Source organism: Schistocerca cancellata, chromosome 4 (assembly GCF_023864275.1).
Source record: "Schistocerca cancellata isolate TAMUIC-IGC-003103 chromosome 4, iqSchCanc2.1, whole genome shotgun sequence".
NCBI classification, from domain to species: Eukaryota; Metazoa; Arthropoda; class Insecta; order Orthoptera; family Acrididae; genus Schistocerca; species Schistocerca cancellata.
The window spans coordinates 426,598,885-426,617,059 of NC_064629.1; positions in this window are offsets into that span (position 1 = coordinate 426,598,885).

Genomic DNA, 18,175 nt, shown 5'->3' on the forward strand with positions numbered 1-18,175 from the left:
GTGCGGTAGCGTTCTCGCTTCCCACGCCCGGGTTCCCGGGTTCGATTCCCGGCGGGGTCAGGGATTTTCTCTGCCTCGTGATGGCTGGGTGTTGTGTGCTGTCCTTAGGTTAGTTAGGTTTAAGTAGTTCTAAGTTCTAGGGGACTTATGACCAAAGCAGTTGAGTCCCATAGTGCTCAGAGCTATTTTGAACACTGATAATTAACACGTTGCCTTTGTACACCAATTGGCACATGGTTCTCGCCATGAGCTCCACCTGCCCTGGTCTCAGAGTAACTACGCTCGCCGATTACACTCAGTCGGTTGTGAGCTCTGCAGGATACATGTACTAATTTATATTTACGTGACAAACCCTAATTCTAGGGCTATATTTCATTTTGACAAATGGATCTATGCCGATATTTGTAAAAACGGCGATGGTACATTAGTCCCTACTAATGTAAAATTGTAAGTACCAGTCGTCGTTCTCATATTTCTGTAATGCAAGAGCTCTCTAATTTGTGTTAAATTGATTCTTGACTTAAGTTTCATACTTTTCTAGTGTAAGCTATGATGTTCATTGTCCTTAGGCCACCTTCTGAAGAAGACAAATTTATATTTGTCGAAACCTAGGTAAACATTTCTTTATCCATTGCAACTGGTCGGCTGTTTATAATTTTATTACGTGGAACCGTTGCTGTTGTGCAGCTATGTTTAAAATATTTTCAGGGGTTACAATCTTTTTAGATTCTCATATTCTTATGTTTCATTCTAATATCAATACTTATATTAATTTTTATATTTTATTGTTACGTTTATTCTTCAGGAAAATTTGGTGCTTTCCCTTGTACGATACCGATGATAGGAACACTCGAAACATAGAAATACCGAACACTAAGAGAATCGCGAGAAGGTAAGTTTGCCGCAGTGACATGTCTTTATATGAATCTCACTCGGAAAATAAACGCCGTTAACACTGCCGAAGATTTCTCACTTTGGCAATAATTTCTCGGCAAACCACACAAGCTCATCACTTTACCGAAAACTAGAGCTTGCAGCTGGTTATGAATCAAAATACAGTACAGGAATTTCACCGAAAGCAATTTCAAATACTTTTCTCATTCATTTACTGTCATTTTCTCTTTTGTATTTATTCACCAGAGATACAATCAGAAGACGAATAAGCACAGAGTTGTTTCAGTATACAGTGCATTGGAAAACATTCGTGTAGCAATCTTCTACGGATATGGGTAGATAGATGAAAAACAAAGATAAAAGTAATAATCGGGTTTCGAACACGGGGTGCAAAAGCGTGAAACCGTGATGCAAGCCACTGTGCCACCACTTCAGTTGAACTATTTACGTGATAAAAGGCACATAAATACCTCGAAAACTCTGGCCGTCGTTTTCTCAGAAACGGTCGTATTTCTATGGATAAGCCGTGAGCCGTGTTTTTGCTTATTTAGACCCTTCTTCCACAGGGCGAAGTTCCTGGAAAATCGGATTATGGTATTTGCCGAGCTCTCCTCTTAAGTTGGACTGGATTTCTAATGAAAACATAAGACACGAACTGGATATTTTTGTAGTAAATGACAAACTAGAAGAACACAAACCGAAATGGAAGGAACATATGGAACGAACGAAAGAAACGAGGATTCTAAAGATGGCCTTGCAATACAAACCCAGAGGAAAGATGGAACTAATTCTTCCACCGCCTTCTTTTTGGAGTGGAGTTTCGCCTGATTTTGTGTAGCCCACATAACGTAACTTTCTTGCAGGTGTTTCCTCCGCGACAAAGTTCGCCTCGATCCCAGGGATATTTTAGGCATCGACCTTTCTTGCAGTCTGATTTATCAGACTGATAAATTAATTAACCCTGCCCCCTCTGGGATTGGCTGTATAAAATGATTGTTGGAATTTCAAATTTCGGTGTGTCATGGTAGCAGAATTCCCAACCACTACAGGTCTGGTAAGTGTATTTTATAAAGCACTATAGAATTCTTAAATTAGTTCTCTCAGCTAAACCAGGACAAAGAAGAAGGGGAAAGGGTCTTCCACCTGGTAGGATGATAACAACAACAAATACCACTGCAAGACAGAGTGCACTGAATTGTATTGAGAAGCACTAAAACACGATCCTAGTAGTCGTCATGGCTAGATGCCTGAGATTGCAGAAAATAGTCATACATGCAGGCCACTCAACTCCCAGATATCCACAGGCAGTACGCCTATCCCCTCGTGCATCATCAGTGCTAATGCTCAGAGGCTGGAGAAAACTATCGCCGAGATTACAGCCACAGTCATGAACGAGTGTCTCAGTGATCGCACCTGGTCTGCAGTCCGACTCGGCCTGCCGAAGAGGTGTGCCCAGTCATGGAGTGTGTCCAAGATGACTTGAGTGACAGGAATATGAATGGTATGAATACTTTCAGCACAAATGCTTGGTGGGGATCGATACTGAATCGTCTCAAATATCCAAGCAAAATTTGGAGAATACATGCAACACACACAATTGCAGAGACAGTCCAATGCATACTGAGTATTAGTTCAATATTCAGCTATCCAGAGAGCACCACAAGGGCCGCCACTGGGAGTTGTCCCCACAGCTGTAGACAGGAACCAACTACCTGGCCAGCTGGAACTTTTCTTTTTCCCCCCACTCGCTACGGCCTTAAGCCAGAAATGTCAGTTTGTTCTGGCCACCAGTTATCTCTGCCACAAGCCCGACACGCCAAACAGTGTAGTCCCACGAAACCAGCCACATATTTATCTCTGTAATTACAATTAAATACTACGATTGCAGCCCCAATGTGGTGACACTTGACTGACGCAGGCAACGATGTTGAAGTCATTTTCCAAAGCTCTCTGTGAGTGGCAGCTTCAGTCATCTCAAAGCAATGCTCGAAAAGTGCTTTAGTAAATAGCTTCTTAAATACAGCAATCATCTGCTGGTCCATAGGCTGGAGTAACAGAGTGGCGTTGGGAAGCAGAAACTGGACCTCGATGAATTGAAATTCTTCAAAGAGATGGTCTTCTAGGCCTCGAGAATGGGCAGGTGCGTTGTCCATAACAAGGAAGACATGGAGTGGCAGACTGATCTCAAGCAAATATTTTTTTCACCGAAGAACGAGACACTCCATCGATCCAATCACAAAAAAGACCGCGTGTCACCTAAGCATTGTTGTTAGACCTGCACATCACATTTAACCGGCTCTTCTGCACTTTACACTTCTTGGAGGCTCGTGGATTTGCTGAATGGTAAACAAGCAGTGGTTTAATTTTCAAATCGCTGCTTGCATTGGGACAGAATAGCAGTGTGAGACGTTCTTTCATTGGCTTGTGAGTGGGCAATACATTCTCCTCTTCCGTTATAAAGTTGCGCTTCCGCACCTTTTTCCAGAATAGGCCCGTCTCGTCACAATTAAAAATCTGTTGCGGCAGATAAGCGTCAGAGTCTACGAGCATCTTGAAGTTGCTTATGAAGTTGTCTACTGCCTTTGTGTGGGAACTGGCTGCTTCGCCGTGCCCCACATCACTTATAAGTGAGCAGGTGTTAAAAACACGATCGCAGCGACCCTGCAAAAAATGCGGTCTTGCTTTTATCGGCATACACAAGTACCACTAATTATATCAACCTTAAAAACTATACATGCTTTATAAATCGAGGTACGGTATTGTTTCCGAATGAACTATCACCAGTAGCGTGGTATGTGTCAAAATGACAAGCGGCGCCGTCTTTTATTTTTATGACGTAGTGTCCACAAATGCCAGCGGCCTCAGTTTCAAACTCGCAGGTGGACACCTAGGAGCGGACACCGTCAATCATGCAGGACTCGGATTACGCTCTCTGTGGGTCTTCGAGATTCCCTTTGAAGTGCCACCTGACGTTATCATTGCTGCCTAACAACCACACAGGAAAGTGCTCGAGCACGTAGTCGAAAAATGGAATACCTTCGCAATATATCCGACGCTTAACGGAGTCAGACAAGTTAAGATGGAGCCAATTAACACGTACCGTCATGTATCAACAATGGCGACTGCACAGCAGTAATGAAATATGACAATCAGCCACGCATGTGTTGCAGATGTGGCCAGGAAGCTCACGTCAGATCGGTGTGTCTCCAACGACGCCTTACACAACTCCCACTGTGCGATTAGTCGCAGGATCATACGACCACTACCCTTCCCAACACTTATGCTGCGGCAGTGAGGCCAGCATCTTCGCCTGACGGACTCTCTCTCCCGACACGTCAAGTTCCGACGCCACACCAAGGACAAAGATGAACAATGAAGTGCCGGAGGCGTAGCAACAGCCTGGTGTCATTCGACAGCAGTCACTGCCGACCCTGGTTTTTGGTGCCATGGACGTAGATGCTAAGACTGTGGCGACGTCAGCTTTCCTTTCGGAGGGAGATGTAACGGCAACTCACCACCTGCATTTCGATTCTGAGTCACATGCCCGAATGCAACAAATGGTTCAAATGGCTCTGAGCACTATGGGACTTAACATCCATGGTCATCAGTCCCCTATAACTTAGAACTACTTAAACCTAACTAACCTAAGGACAGCACACAACACCCAGCCATCACGAGGCAGAGAAAATTCCTGACCCCGCCGGGAATCGAACCCGGGAACCCGGGCGCGGGAAGCGATAACGCTACCGCACGACCACGAGATGCGCCGAATGCAACACGCTTCGCGGAAATATAAAACGCGACCTCGGGGAAAACGACTGCAATAGCAGGAAGTGGTGGTTGTACCACAGCTCACTTCGCACATTAGTAGCTGATGGTGATCTTGCACAGAGGAGACGGAATTCAGGTAGATAGAATTGCGACCATCCGTGTCAACAACATATGCACCCGGCCTAAATTACGGTTGTTCGCGCTGTTGACGTCGGTATAGCCTTCCGCCAATAGGTCAGTACTTTTCCCGTACACGTACGTTTATAATGCATTTACGTCCCACGCTTCGCCCACTGACAGCGGCGTCGGGGTGCACATCAAGGGGGAACTAAAGGCTGATGTCTTGTTTTACACCCGCAGTCGCTTGTATTTAGTGCAAAGTTTTTGTCTGAGATAAATTTGAAGGTGAAAGCCGTGCTACGACTTGATTTTCTAAAACATAACCATGTCATGCTGCATTTGAAGGAGACGTTTGCACAGTTGAATTTGAAGAACGAGTAGATCAAATTAAATTTCTTAGTTATTGCATTAACGTTGGTTGAAGGAAGTCATTCTTTAGACCTGCTTGTCATCGAAAAAGAAGAGGGAATGACGTTACAGAAGGAAGAGGAACAAACAAAAGAAGCAATAGGCGAAGTTAGCCGTGAACCAACAAGAGGTGGTGAGGAAGTTCAAACAGGTGATTCGACGGAAGATCTGACTCCATCTCAAATCATCGAAAGTAGTGAAACAGATGATTTAGAAGATGACGAAGAATAGAAAGATCTGTGGACCAGTGGATAAGAATAAGAAAGGACAGAATACATAGGATGCAACGTAACAGAAGAGGATTATCCAATTTTTAACTTGAGAGGGTTTGTTGGTGCTGCGTTAAACGCACCAGAAGAGGGAAGAGGGCACGAGTGAGGATGAGGACGTCTCAGACGCTGGAAAATGCTCAGATGTGTTACTGATAGGGAGAGAGGGGAAAGGGAAGAGCTGCGAGTAAGTAGCAGATAAAGTTTATGCATACGATACCTTTGCTGCCGGCCGTGGTGGCCGTGCGGTTCTAGGCGCTGCAGTCAGGAACCGCGGGAGTGCTACGGTCGCAGGTTCGAATCCTGCTTCGGGCATGGATGTGTGTGATGTCCTTAGGTTAGTTAGGTTTGAGTAGTTCTAAGTTCTAGGGGACTGATGACCTCAGATGTTAAGTCCCATAGTGCTCAGAGCCATTTGAACCATTTTAAGAGATATTATAGATTACCCACCTTTTAGACGGAAACGACAGAAGGAAATTGTAAAATTAACGTTGGAGAGAATGGAAAGGGGAGCAAAATCAGAAAGGATATATATATGAGACAAAGCTTATTGTGGGCAACAAAGTTTTATTACGATAAAGGAAGAGTTGATTTTTAGGCAGCAATTTCTTTTATGTACTTTGTGGATACTGTAATGGTTCTTTATTTACGTGACCATTACGGCACTCCAATCCCAGTTCTCGATACCAGTAATATCGTGCTACTTTTCTGCGAAGTAACAGACATATTTTTGTGACAATATTCACATTTGGTTTTATTAATGTATAAGTACTCCGATGTAGCGACATATTACAGTGATATGGTTCTTGTGTGTATTCATTTCTGTGAGATTGTCATAATCTTTGACTTACTTGTAACCGTTTTGGCGCGAATGTGCACAGAGCAGTCTTTGTTTCACTTTGCAGAAGTTAAGTTGTTATTTCGCTTTGTAAAAGAACAGTCAAGTCTTGTGTTTGGTTAAAGTGGAAATTAAATATATGAAGATTGATACAAAACTGTTTTCTTGATGATGTGACAATTAAGATGAAGTATATGTGAATTTACAAGACGTTTAATAAAAATGTGGAGCGTGAACAACAAGTCAAAAATTATTTCTACCATACCGTTGTTCTTGAGGTGTCACCGCCAGACACCACACTTGCTAGGTGGTAGCTTTTAAATCGGCCGCGGTCCGCTAGTATACGACGGACCCGCGTGTCGCCACTATCAGTGATTGCAGACCGAGCGCCGGCACACGGCAGGTCTAGAGAGACTTCCTAGGACTCGCCCCCGTTGTACAGCCGACTTTGCTAGAGATGGAACTGACACATATCGCTCTCATTTGCCGAGACGATAGTTAGCATAGCCTTCAGCTGCGTCAATTGCTACGACCTAGCAAGGCGCCAGTATCATTTAATATTTATCTATGGATGCCTGTACCGTCAGACCGATGTTCTCCAATTGTGGATTAAAGTTAAGTATTCCAAGAGCTTCGTACTTTATTTATTAGACTCAACTCCTTTAACTGTTCCAGACCTCACACCAGTCAGCGTGTAATTAAACGCGTGCATTTCGGCCTCCTCTAGCAACACAGTGTTGGCTCTTCTGCCAACACTTCAGTTCTAATCTGGTATTGTTTGATCATTAAGAATTTCCTGAAAAACGCATTTGTTAGGTCTTCAAATATTGCTAAAATACAGATCTGGACCTTCTAGCAGTCAAAGTGGAATCACCCTAGAATCAACAAGATGAGCCACAACAACTTCGACGAAATCTACGTGGGAATCCATTCAAGATAAGTGACAAAATTAATGACTTTTTTACAGTGACTTCATTATTTCAATTCTGACGATACCATCCACAGTCAATAACTTTGTTGTTGCCCGATAAAGCGAACATATGCTGCGTGAGCAACATTATTAATCTGATTTCTAACCTACTTTGCAAGTGGTGGTGTTGTTAGAATACCACAAGAGGAAAGGGGAGCAAAATCAGAAAGGATCGATATGTGAGACAAAGCTTATTGTGGGCAACAAAGTTTCATTACAATAAAGGAAGAGTTGACTTTTAGGCAGCAAATTCTTTTATGTACTTTGTGGATACCAGGTGCGGAAGATTGTGCCTCACAGCGTCGTAGAATTACAATCTCTACGAAGTCGCAAATCAATTGGAAATCATTTCACATGTCAAGATATTTGGAGAGTGAGAAAACGAGAAATGACACGACATCCAGTGTCAGGTATGTTGTAAGATGATGTAGTAATAATGTGAACAACTTCTATGTAAGAGTACCACATAACAAGTCCAAGTGTCATCACGAGAAGTCAGGCAGGTAGTGTAGGAGGTACTCAGAAGAGAAGCATTAAATGTATCATTAGTAGTAGTCGCTCATTGATGAAGATGTGCATAGTGGTTGAGGTTTCTTTTTTTATATGTTTGCCAGATGCGGAGCAGCACTGAATAAGAAACCATGGAGCTTGATAACTTGAATTTATGTGAGTGATATTAAATAGTAATGAGATGACGAGAGTTTGAGGACAGCAAACATAAAGGAATAAAGCACTGTGAAGATTTTTCAGATGTGAAGGAACACTGCGATGTGAGGGTAACTGTGAGTTAAACAATACGCCGATTTACATGAGTATTTGCTGGTTTGAATAGACTATGATGTGATTATTTTTGTGAAAGACTTCAGTTAATATAAGTGTATAGCAGAAGAAGATTAGCTTCAGTTTCTTCCAATTCTTTCATGATTACGTTGTCGGAAATTGTTTTTCTCTGTGTGCCTTCGCTACTTAAAATCTTTGACGAAGCAATTGAAATACTGTTAACGTCTTCATAGCGATAGTCAGTTATTGTCCGATGATGGCCTTGTAAGCCCAAAGTCGCTCCACAAAATAAATAAATATTGTAGAACATCAACAGTTCGTGTTTTCGTTGTTAATCAGGATAGTAACTATGTTCCCTGATAGCGTCATCTGATTTTGTGGTTGCCAACGAACACTAAAAAATTTTATTTGCGATTTTGCAATGTTTATATGTCGTTTAATTGGATTTGATACGTATTGTGAAATTCGACACAAAAATGCGATTTCAAGTATATCTTGTCAGTGTAAGTATCATACAATATCAGATTTGAAATTTTATTGAAACAGTTTTCAGTCTTCCTGACAAAATATTCTGCAGAAGCCTTTTCCTCAAAAGTTTTTCACATAAAGTCCACAGAAAAGGGAAAAAGATCGAGCAGTTGGCAATAGAGCATCAAAGTTAGCACAGACTTTTTGATAATATTTGATGAATAGGAATCACTTTTATGGGTCTTCTTGGCATTATTTGGCCTCTCAAGGTATGGTGTTATTTTGACTGGATATAACATTTTGATACAGTTTCCACCCGGTTCTTCTCGTAGTAGACATTGCACGATTTTTGTCTAAGTCACGCATTGTAATTGGAAACTACTGATTTTCCATTGACAAGGCAAACTGCCCTAGTCAAGAAACATAAAAATCTGTGTGCTTTATGGTGCGATGTAAATATCCGCAGTAAGTGGCATTCACCACCTAAAAGACTATACACTTCAGATAAAACGTAGTGTCGCGACTGTAAAAGGGAAACTGAAAGTCTTAGAAGTGAAATTAAGTTTCTATACGATTCCGGATTCTTTCTGTGTTCGCTTTTCATACAAGGTTCCTGAATGTGACTTTTATTTTATCAAATCAGCGCTGTCTCTACATTGTTCCTGTTTCAGGAACTAGAGTTTAAAATTGATATCGTACTTCCTTTACTATTTGTGATGCACATTACTCTGTCTAGTCATCCTTAATATCTAAATACGCGGTTATAAAAACTATCAGTATTTCCTCTCATCATCATCAATAGTTTTCTGCTATATTAGCAGGCCATTTGTGTCGTCATTTCTTGCGATGCTTTGCTTCCTTGTTAACGTTGCTGTATGTGCTGCTGTCCACCACATCATCGAGGATCTGCTAGGTCTTCCTCTCTCGCCTCCTCTTTCCTTCCAAATACCCTTCTAATTTATAAGCCCTTCATCCTTTCTTTATATACACTGAAGAGCCAAAGAAATTGTTACATCTGCCTAATATCGTGTATGGCCCCCGCGAGCATGCAGGAGTGCCACAACACAACGTGGCATGGACTCGAACAAATTCTGAAGTCGTGCTGGAGGGAACTGACACTATGAATCCTGCACGGCTGCCCATAAATCCGTGAGCGTACGAGAAGGTGGAGATCCCTTCTGAACAGCGCGTTGCAAGGCATCCCAGATATGCTCAATAATGTTCATGTCTGGGGAGTTTGGTGGCCAGTGGAAGTGTTTAAACTCATAAGAGTGTTCCTGGAGCCACTCTGTAGCAATTCTGGACTTGTGGGATGTCGCATTGCCCTGCTGGAATCCCCCAAGTCCGTCGGAATGCACAATGGACATGAACTGATGCAGGTGATCAGCCAGGATGCTTACGTACGTGTCACCTGTCGGAGTCATATCTAGATGTATCAGGGGTCACATCTCACCCCAACTGCACACGCCCCACTCCATTACAGAGTCTCCACCAGATTGAACAGTTCCCTACTGATATGCAGGGTCCATGGATTCATGAGGTTGTATCCCTACCCGTACACGTCGATCCGCTCGATACAATTTGAAACGAGACTCGTCCGGCCTGGCAACATGTTTCCAGTCATCAACAGTCCAATGTCGGTGTTGACAGGCCCAGGCGTAAAGGTTTGTGTGGTGCAGTCATCAAGGGTACATGAGTGGGCCTTCGGCTCCGAAAGACCCTACCGATGATGTTTCGCTGAATGGTTCTCACGTTGACACTTGTTGATGGTCCAGCATTGAAATCTGAGGCAATTTTCGGAAGGGTTGCGATTGCGTTAAGCTGAATGATTCTCTTCAGTCGTCGTTGGTCCCGTTCTTGGAGGATCTGTTTCCGGCCACAGCGATGTCGGAAAATTTGATGTTTTACCGGATCCCTGATATTCACAGTAGACTCGTGAAATGGTCATACGGGAAAATTCCCACTTCATCGCAACCTCGGACATGCTGTGTCCCATCGCTCGTGCGCCGACTATAACACCACGTTCAAACTCACTTAAATTTTGATAACCTGCCATTGTAGCAGCAGCAACCGATCTTACAACTGCGCCAGACACTTGTTGTCTTATATAGGGTTGAGGACCGCAGCGTAGTATTCTACCTGTTCACGTATCTCTGTATTTGAATACACATGCTTATACCAGTTTCTTTGGCGCTTCATTGTATGTCTAATCCAGTTTCGTTTTCTTTTTTTTTTAATTACATCCAGTAATGGTCTTTGCTGTCGCACTTTTCTGAGAACCTTGAAACGTCCCCTTTGAACAATTTTACATGTGAAACGTCCACTTAGAACAATTATACAAGCCTGTGCTTAACCTGACACACAATATTATTTAGCGCAACGCAATCTGACTTTCAATAACCCCTACAAAACAATGGCCCTGACTAACTTTAACCTATACCTTTTACAAATCACTTACCTCACAAAAATCTTCGCTACTCAAGCTACTGCAAAACAGCGAGCGCCACTACTGCCAGCTAAATAAAAGATTCAAACTACTGAAGGCACTAACTACTGATAGGGATAGTTAGCAAATGAAAGACATTAATGGAGAACAAACAATGTATTTACCTTAATATTCATAATTGACATTCAGTCTTACAGATTATCAAAACTCTGCCATCTCTCTCCCCACGTCCACCACTGCTGGCGGCTCACCTCCAACTGCCCAGCGCTACGCGCTGTTCGCATCCAGCTATAGCAGTTCATGACAACAATGGCAGACAACAATGCAAACTAGCCACATACTGCACACAGCACAGCCAGTGATTTTCATACAGAGTGCTATGTAACGTTGCCAATAAAAAACATAAACAGCAAACTTACATAAAGAAAACATAAACAGCCTACTTACATAGCCCCCATGCTCCCCACAAAAAATTTTACAAAATGTTTTTGGCCAGTGGCCAATACAGATTTGAAAAAATTTTTCATAATTACAATAACAAAGATATCAAATGCACACACTTATTGATACAATGTTGATCAACAGCTAAAATTTTTTTTCACAGTCAATAAAGACAGTCCTGATCATTCATCATAAGAGTAAACCTGCAGTTTGTTTGCTCAAAGTCTGAGCAGTAAAATACAATGCACACGGAAGTAGTGGATTTCCATGCAGTCTTGAAGAAGTAGTATTGTCCTTCCACCGGTAAGACAGTGCTGACTCTTGACATGCTGACAGGTAATGGGCCACAACAGAGCAAACCCACAGCAGAGTCAGTCGATGTTTCGAAGAATATTGGTAGGTAGGTCATCACAGAGTAGACCCACTGTAGTCCTGGTAGAGATTGTGGTATTGGTGGGCCACCAGAGGTGCAGACCCACTGTAGTCCTTGTAGAGATGGCCAGCAGCCATCTGTTGCGACTGTGCAGGTGCACAATCACCATTGAAGAGTCTTGCGGATAATAGAGCAAGTCCATAACCACCACTTGTGCACTCACAAAGTTTTTGGAATTGTCCTTAGAACCAGCAATGCTGTTATCCAGTCCCTTGCTGAATTAGTAACACACGTGCAAACACTAACAGTCCCTACTTCTCACATATCGTCCATATACTATGACCAACAGAAATGTGTGCAGTGAAATGGAACTTCCAAGTTACTTGATTAGATGAACTGGTGTCAATCACAATATTATAACATAAGAATACAATTACAAAGGTACAAAATACATCATTAAAAACATAATAATACAGATAACATTTGTAGTAATAGGGGCTTTACAAAACAATAGAAATAAACATATACATCAGTGTTACAGGAATGATGACATGAGTACATACATAAAAGATCAGAATCACTTTTAAAAATTCAACTTCACACATGAGCATTAAAACAAAACAGAATAAATAAAGTCTAAGCATCTTTACAAAGAAAATAACAGAGTATTAGAAAAATTCTACAACATAGCTCTCATCAGCTAAACACATAAAGACAGGAAAAACACAAATACACACGGGTACCCAAACACATAGTGGGATAACACAAAAGGAAAGGACAGGGTTTGTTTTCAGTGTAACATTTGGTACTGCAGTCCACCCCACAACTTCATTCGATAGATCTTTCGTCTTATTTCAACATTTGTTTCCACCAAAAAAATCCTATCCAAGCATGCTTTCTGTATTTATATGTTCACATATTGCTTACCTCATCATTTATTTACAAGAAAATCCTACCTATACCTCGTTCCTGTATTCTATTCATCTTTCTTTCAAAATAATTATTTCTGATTGTACAATACTCATTGGGGCCCAAATCTTTCTTCGCAATGCATTCTTTACCTATTCTCCATAGTCAGTTTCTTATATAGTCTACCCCCTCTTAAGCTAACTTAAATCTACTGAGCTCAGATATATATACCAAGGGACGAGGCAATGCAGCATCACAACAAATCAACACAAACAGAAATGACAAAAAATGCAAATTGGCAAAGCTAGCAGCATAAATTAGCAAAAGTCAAATTCAATAACACTATGCCTGGCAAACAGCAGCAACTTATACCTAAACATGACATAGCGCAACCAGAAAAAATATTACAGTAAAAACAACAATGCAGACAAGGGAAATGCATATTCACATCTTAATGTCTATGTAATTGAAGTGGTGCACCATAACAACTGATTGTAAAAAAATATTACCATGTACCTGAAAAGAAAATTTTGTTTTACTGTTGCTAGTTCCTTCTTATTGTTCTTTCCTTTCCAAGTGCTCCTTTTTTAAAGAATGTGGATCATAAAATAATTATTTAATAAATCTGTTGACAGAAAGAGTTCACATTAGCAAATGCATTTCATTTTATAAAAGCAATGCTGCAACACAGCTGGAAACCAGATATCAAATGAAATAAGCAATTACGCAAACCAAAGCATAAAAATGTCATTCAGTAGTCATGTGACATTTCATTTCATAAGTTAATTGCTCTCAACTCTCGTACAAAGACTCTTGTCATAATCAGGTGTGCAGATGTAAAAATATTTCTTGTCATTTTGTTAGGCATTTCAGTAAATATCATAAATTTTTAAGTAACGAGGGTGTCGCATTAGCGATGAAAGGCACATCCTAATGGCTTGTTCTCCAGGTGTTTGACACAGCTGTGTGCCCACAACGCATTACAAAAATCATATGTTTTCAAGTAGCGAGCGTGTCGCATTAGCGATGCCCTCTACAAAGGAATGTCATTAACAGAGATATAGCCCTCTCTTTGTCCTTCTCTTCCACCTGTGCCTCTGGCACACCCTAATGGCTTTCTTTTCTACCTGAGCGTCTGAAAAGGCTTGTTCTCCAGGTGTCTGACACACCTGGGTGCCCACGTCACATTATGTGCAGGTGGTCACTTAACTTTCTTACGGAAATATTTACGACAGCAGTTTTCGCTACAGTGACAGTCTCATATACAAAATTTCACAGGTCAAGAATTAGCGTTGCAAATCTGTAGAAACAAAATGCTATTGATATGACAGTGTCCAAAATATTTTCGCTTGCATTGTGATACATTCACGCATTTACACACACATTTCATAACTCTTAAAGTACGATTCTTGGTTTCCAACATCCTTTTTCACAAGTCAAGAGTCCCTAACCACTATTCATTACTCCTTACCTTATTCGTCGACACTTTTTCCATATTTCATCATAACAGATACATAGCATAATCAAATAACTCATATAGCATCAGCTTATGGATCATAAACTTACCGCAACAGCATAATACACATCGTCGTCGTAAAAATAACATCATAAAACCTCAGTCAAATCTCAAAATCGTCGTAGCTTCCTCCAATAATTTCAAAACCTAACAAAATTCTCTGCTCATGTCAAAAGTGTCATCTGCCTCCAACGTACTTTAAAATCATACTCCCTTACCAAATACATCATTCAAAGTTCTCATAGTATCACAATGGTTCCAAAAAAATATGAACAGTGCACAAAGTACAGACAAAGTACAATTTCTTAAGTGTGAAGTAATCCAACTCTGTAATTGCGTAAACATGTGTCACTGACGTAGTAAAAAAGATGTTTGTTTCTCTGTTAAATGATCAGATAGCTGTGTAATTTATGTGTTAGAGAAATATGGTACCGATGTGTAAAGTTGTATAAGCAAATACCATATTAGCTAGGGCTCCTTGTGCTTGCCAAACACATGGTACACAAAGTAGGCGTGTACCCCCCTGAGGTTTATTGTAATTATACCCTCAGGTGTTACAGATTTCAGCAATGGAATGAAATGTATTGTGAAAAACTTTCTTTGTAATTCAAAAATCTTTAAAAATAAATGTTTTAAGTACAAAATTAATCACTCAAATACGTGTCCAGTAGCGCTAAATGTGCGTCTTGCTGTAAGATAATCTCTGGGAAGTGTCGTAGTTATTGTCCTCCGAAAGCTAGGTTCTGCAGAAGTCAATGTACTTACCTCATGATAAACAAAAGTGAAATGCTTTGCGTATAGATAACTTAGTTATTATGCTTATTGTTGCGATGAAGAAATTACTGTGCTGTAAAGTATTGTTGTGCTACGGAAAAGGCTGTCTCCTTGTAGCAATAGCACAAAAGTCACCACTAAAACATGTTTTACTTTACAGAAGAATTCAGAAAAACTGTGCAGATATCAAACAGATACACCGCAAAAGCAACATTGTAAATTATCACGCATTAGCAGCGTCGTGATATAATCGTGTAGCTGTCACACAAACCAACCACTGTGTCATCTGGCATTTCACAGAAAGCACCTCAAATCCAGAATCCACTCGTATGCAAACCAAAATGTTGCATGAAATTTTCATTAGCAGTGCTGGTATATGTTCTAAGTATGTAAGCCGTATATTCGTTACGTAATCGTGCAACTAACAAGGAGGAATGTATAAATAACAACACTGTGTCGTCTGTTCGCAATAACAATGCATTCGCAATTACTTGTCTAAGTTACCTATGTTCTTGACTGGATGGTTAGTTAGCTTTAAAACATAGTTGCATGTTAACAGTTTCTCAGTGTGACAAATTGTACAAGTGGTGTGAAGTGAAAATTGCAAAGACTAAGTTAAAAAGCAGATTATCTGTCAATAAATGGTTTTACATGAGAAATGTGGTGTAATCTTTTACCCTTTGCTCTTCTCAGTACGCAGAGTTTCAACTTGAATGCAAGTATCATGCGGTATTCGTCCGCAAAGAATACGGGAATTTTGCTCAAGGTTAGCGTCAATGTTATTTTTCTCGGAGCCAGCCGGCGCACGCAGCTGCCTGCGGTGCGAGTCATTGTCTGTTTCTTTGTTGGCGCGCGCCGTTATTGGGATTAGGAGGCCTAACTTCCACAAATTCGCCTTGCCCAGAGGGCCCATCTCTGTTTAAAACTCGCCAGTTCTGATGCAGTTCAGGTCTGTCGTTACGATCATATCGTCTGTCGTCATGTCGGTAGGTTCGATAGTTTCTTTCTTGTCTGTCACGTGGTGGAGAATTTCTGCCTGAGTTGTAACTGCGTGCTGGACTGTTGCGTCTAAAGTTATTCTGTCTCCCTTGATAATAGTTATATTGGTTCCCATATTGTCTGTTTCTCTGATTGTCTCTGTGATAGTCATTACCGCGGAAAGGTGATCTTTCCCTGTAACTATTACTACTCTGCCAACGGTTGTCATATGGGTGGTGTCTGTTTTGGTCACGATTTACGTTGTAAGAATAGGTTTGTCGTGGCCATTTATTGTTTCTGTCGTCACGGAATTGTGACAGATGTGACCTGTAATGATTGTTTTCCTGTTTTCGCATCCCGCGACTGTCTGTGTCAATTTCCAGTTCTTGTAACAGTCCCTGAAAAGCTTCAATGTCGTCTTTGCAACGTCCTGCTAAAATAATATGCCGTAAGTGTTCAGGTAACTTGATTAAGCAAATGCGGATGAGTTCTGAGGGGCTGTATGGGTTTGACAGGTATTGATTCTTGTGCAACATGTCTTCAAAATATTTGACAAGACTGGAAAATTCAGATTGTTCAAAGTGTTTCATCATCATGATGCTATGTTTTACGCGATCTTGTGTAGCTTGTGACCAATATGCTGAGAGGAAGGCATGATAAAAATCTCCTTCACTGTGACAATCGTGAATGACCGATCGCATTCTTACAGCTGGTTCATTCTCCAAATAGCCACACATAAATTCTAATCTGTGTTCTAATGACCAGTTGGGAGGAAAACAATGAGAGAATTGATGGAGCCACGCTTGTGGATGAATGTCGTTGCCAGAATTCTTAAATGTTTTGAATTTACGTGTAGTAATGAACAGCTTATAGTCAAAATCATCGTGTCGGCGAGTAGCATGTCGGTCATTGTCACGTCGTTTCGGCGGTTCCATCTCAAAATTCGGTGTACCTTGCCAATTTCTTTCATAATTACCGAAATGCCCTGTGCTATTATTTTGTGGCTTTTCCGTATTTCTAAGTTCCTCTTCCCGTGTTGGAGCGCGAGTATCCTCTGAAATATGTAATTCTTGTATTACCTGTGTCAACTGATCTTGTACTTCCCGGATTTCTCTTTTGTACTGTGTATTGATTTGATTTTGATTTTGTTTGAATTTTCTAATTTGTTCATACTCTTCTGTGTCAGTGAAGGCTATGGGTCTTGTGTCATTCAGATCATCATCTACCTTTGTAGATAAGTTAGTGACCTGATCCGAAAGTTCGGCTACTTTCTCTGATAATGAACTAATTTCCCCCATGTGTCTTTCTACTGTGTCCTTTAAGTTTTCCTGAGTTTTTGCAAGTTGCGTAACCGAATCGGTAGATGCAACTGAGTCCATTTTAGCTTGCAAGGTCTCATGATTTTCATGAACAATAGTTTGCAGCTCTTTTATGGCTGCTTCGTGATTCTGTAATGCATTTTCATGCCGCGAGAAAATAGGCTGCAAATGCTCACAAATTTGTGTTTTTACGTCATTACAGACTTTTTGGCATTTCGATTCAATATTATGTAACTCAGTAGTTAGATCTTCACGTGTTTGTTCAAGTGTGGTGTCTAACTTCCGAAGATTTTGTTCCATTGTGTCTAACTTTTGAAGATTTTGTTCCACTGTGTCTAACTTTTTAAGATTTTGTTCCACTGTGTCTAACTTTTTAAGATTTTGTTCCACTGTGTCTAACTTTTTAAGATTTTGTTCCATTGTGTCTAACTTTTGAAGATTTTGTCCCATCTGTCTCTGATTTTGTTCCATTTGTTGCATTAGTTGTAATAACAATGCATTAGTGTCTGGAATCTGTTCCTCTACTCTTTTCGGCAGTGCATTTGCGCCGGCAACATTCACATTTTGACAAGCTGAAAATGTGTCTTGACTTATTTGAGAAAACGGTGAGGACGCAAAACCTGAATCTACAGTATTTGCAATATTGTGTCCTATCATTTCGGATTCCTGAGGCGAGCTGTTGCCGACCGACCGATCGATAATGCTTCCCTGTTCACTACCTGTTTGACTGTCTACGCCATTGTTTGACGTCCGCTCCATTTCCCTATGCACAGTTACCAAATTACTACTTTGAACATTAGTTAACTCATTACACAGTGGCGCTAACACATTGCTTTCGTCTTCACTGTCGTTTCTCAGTTTACTTTGGAGCCGAGTGTTACGTTTTTCACACGCCATTATT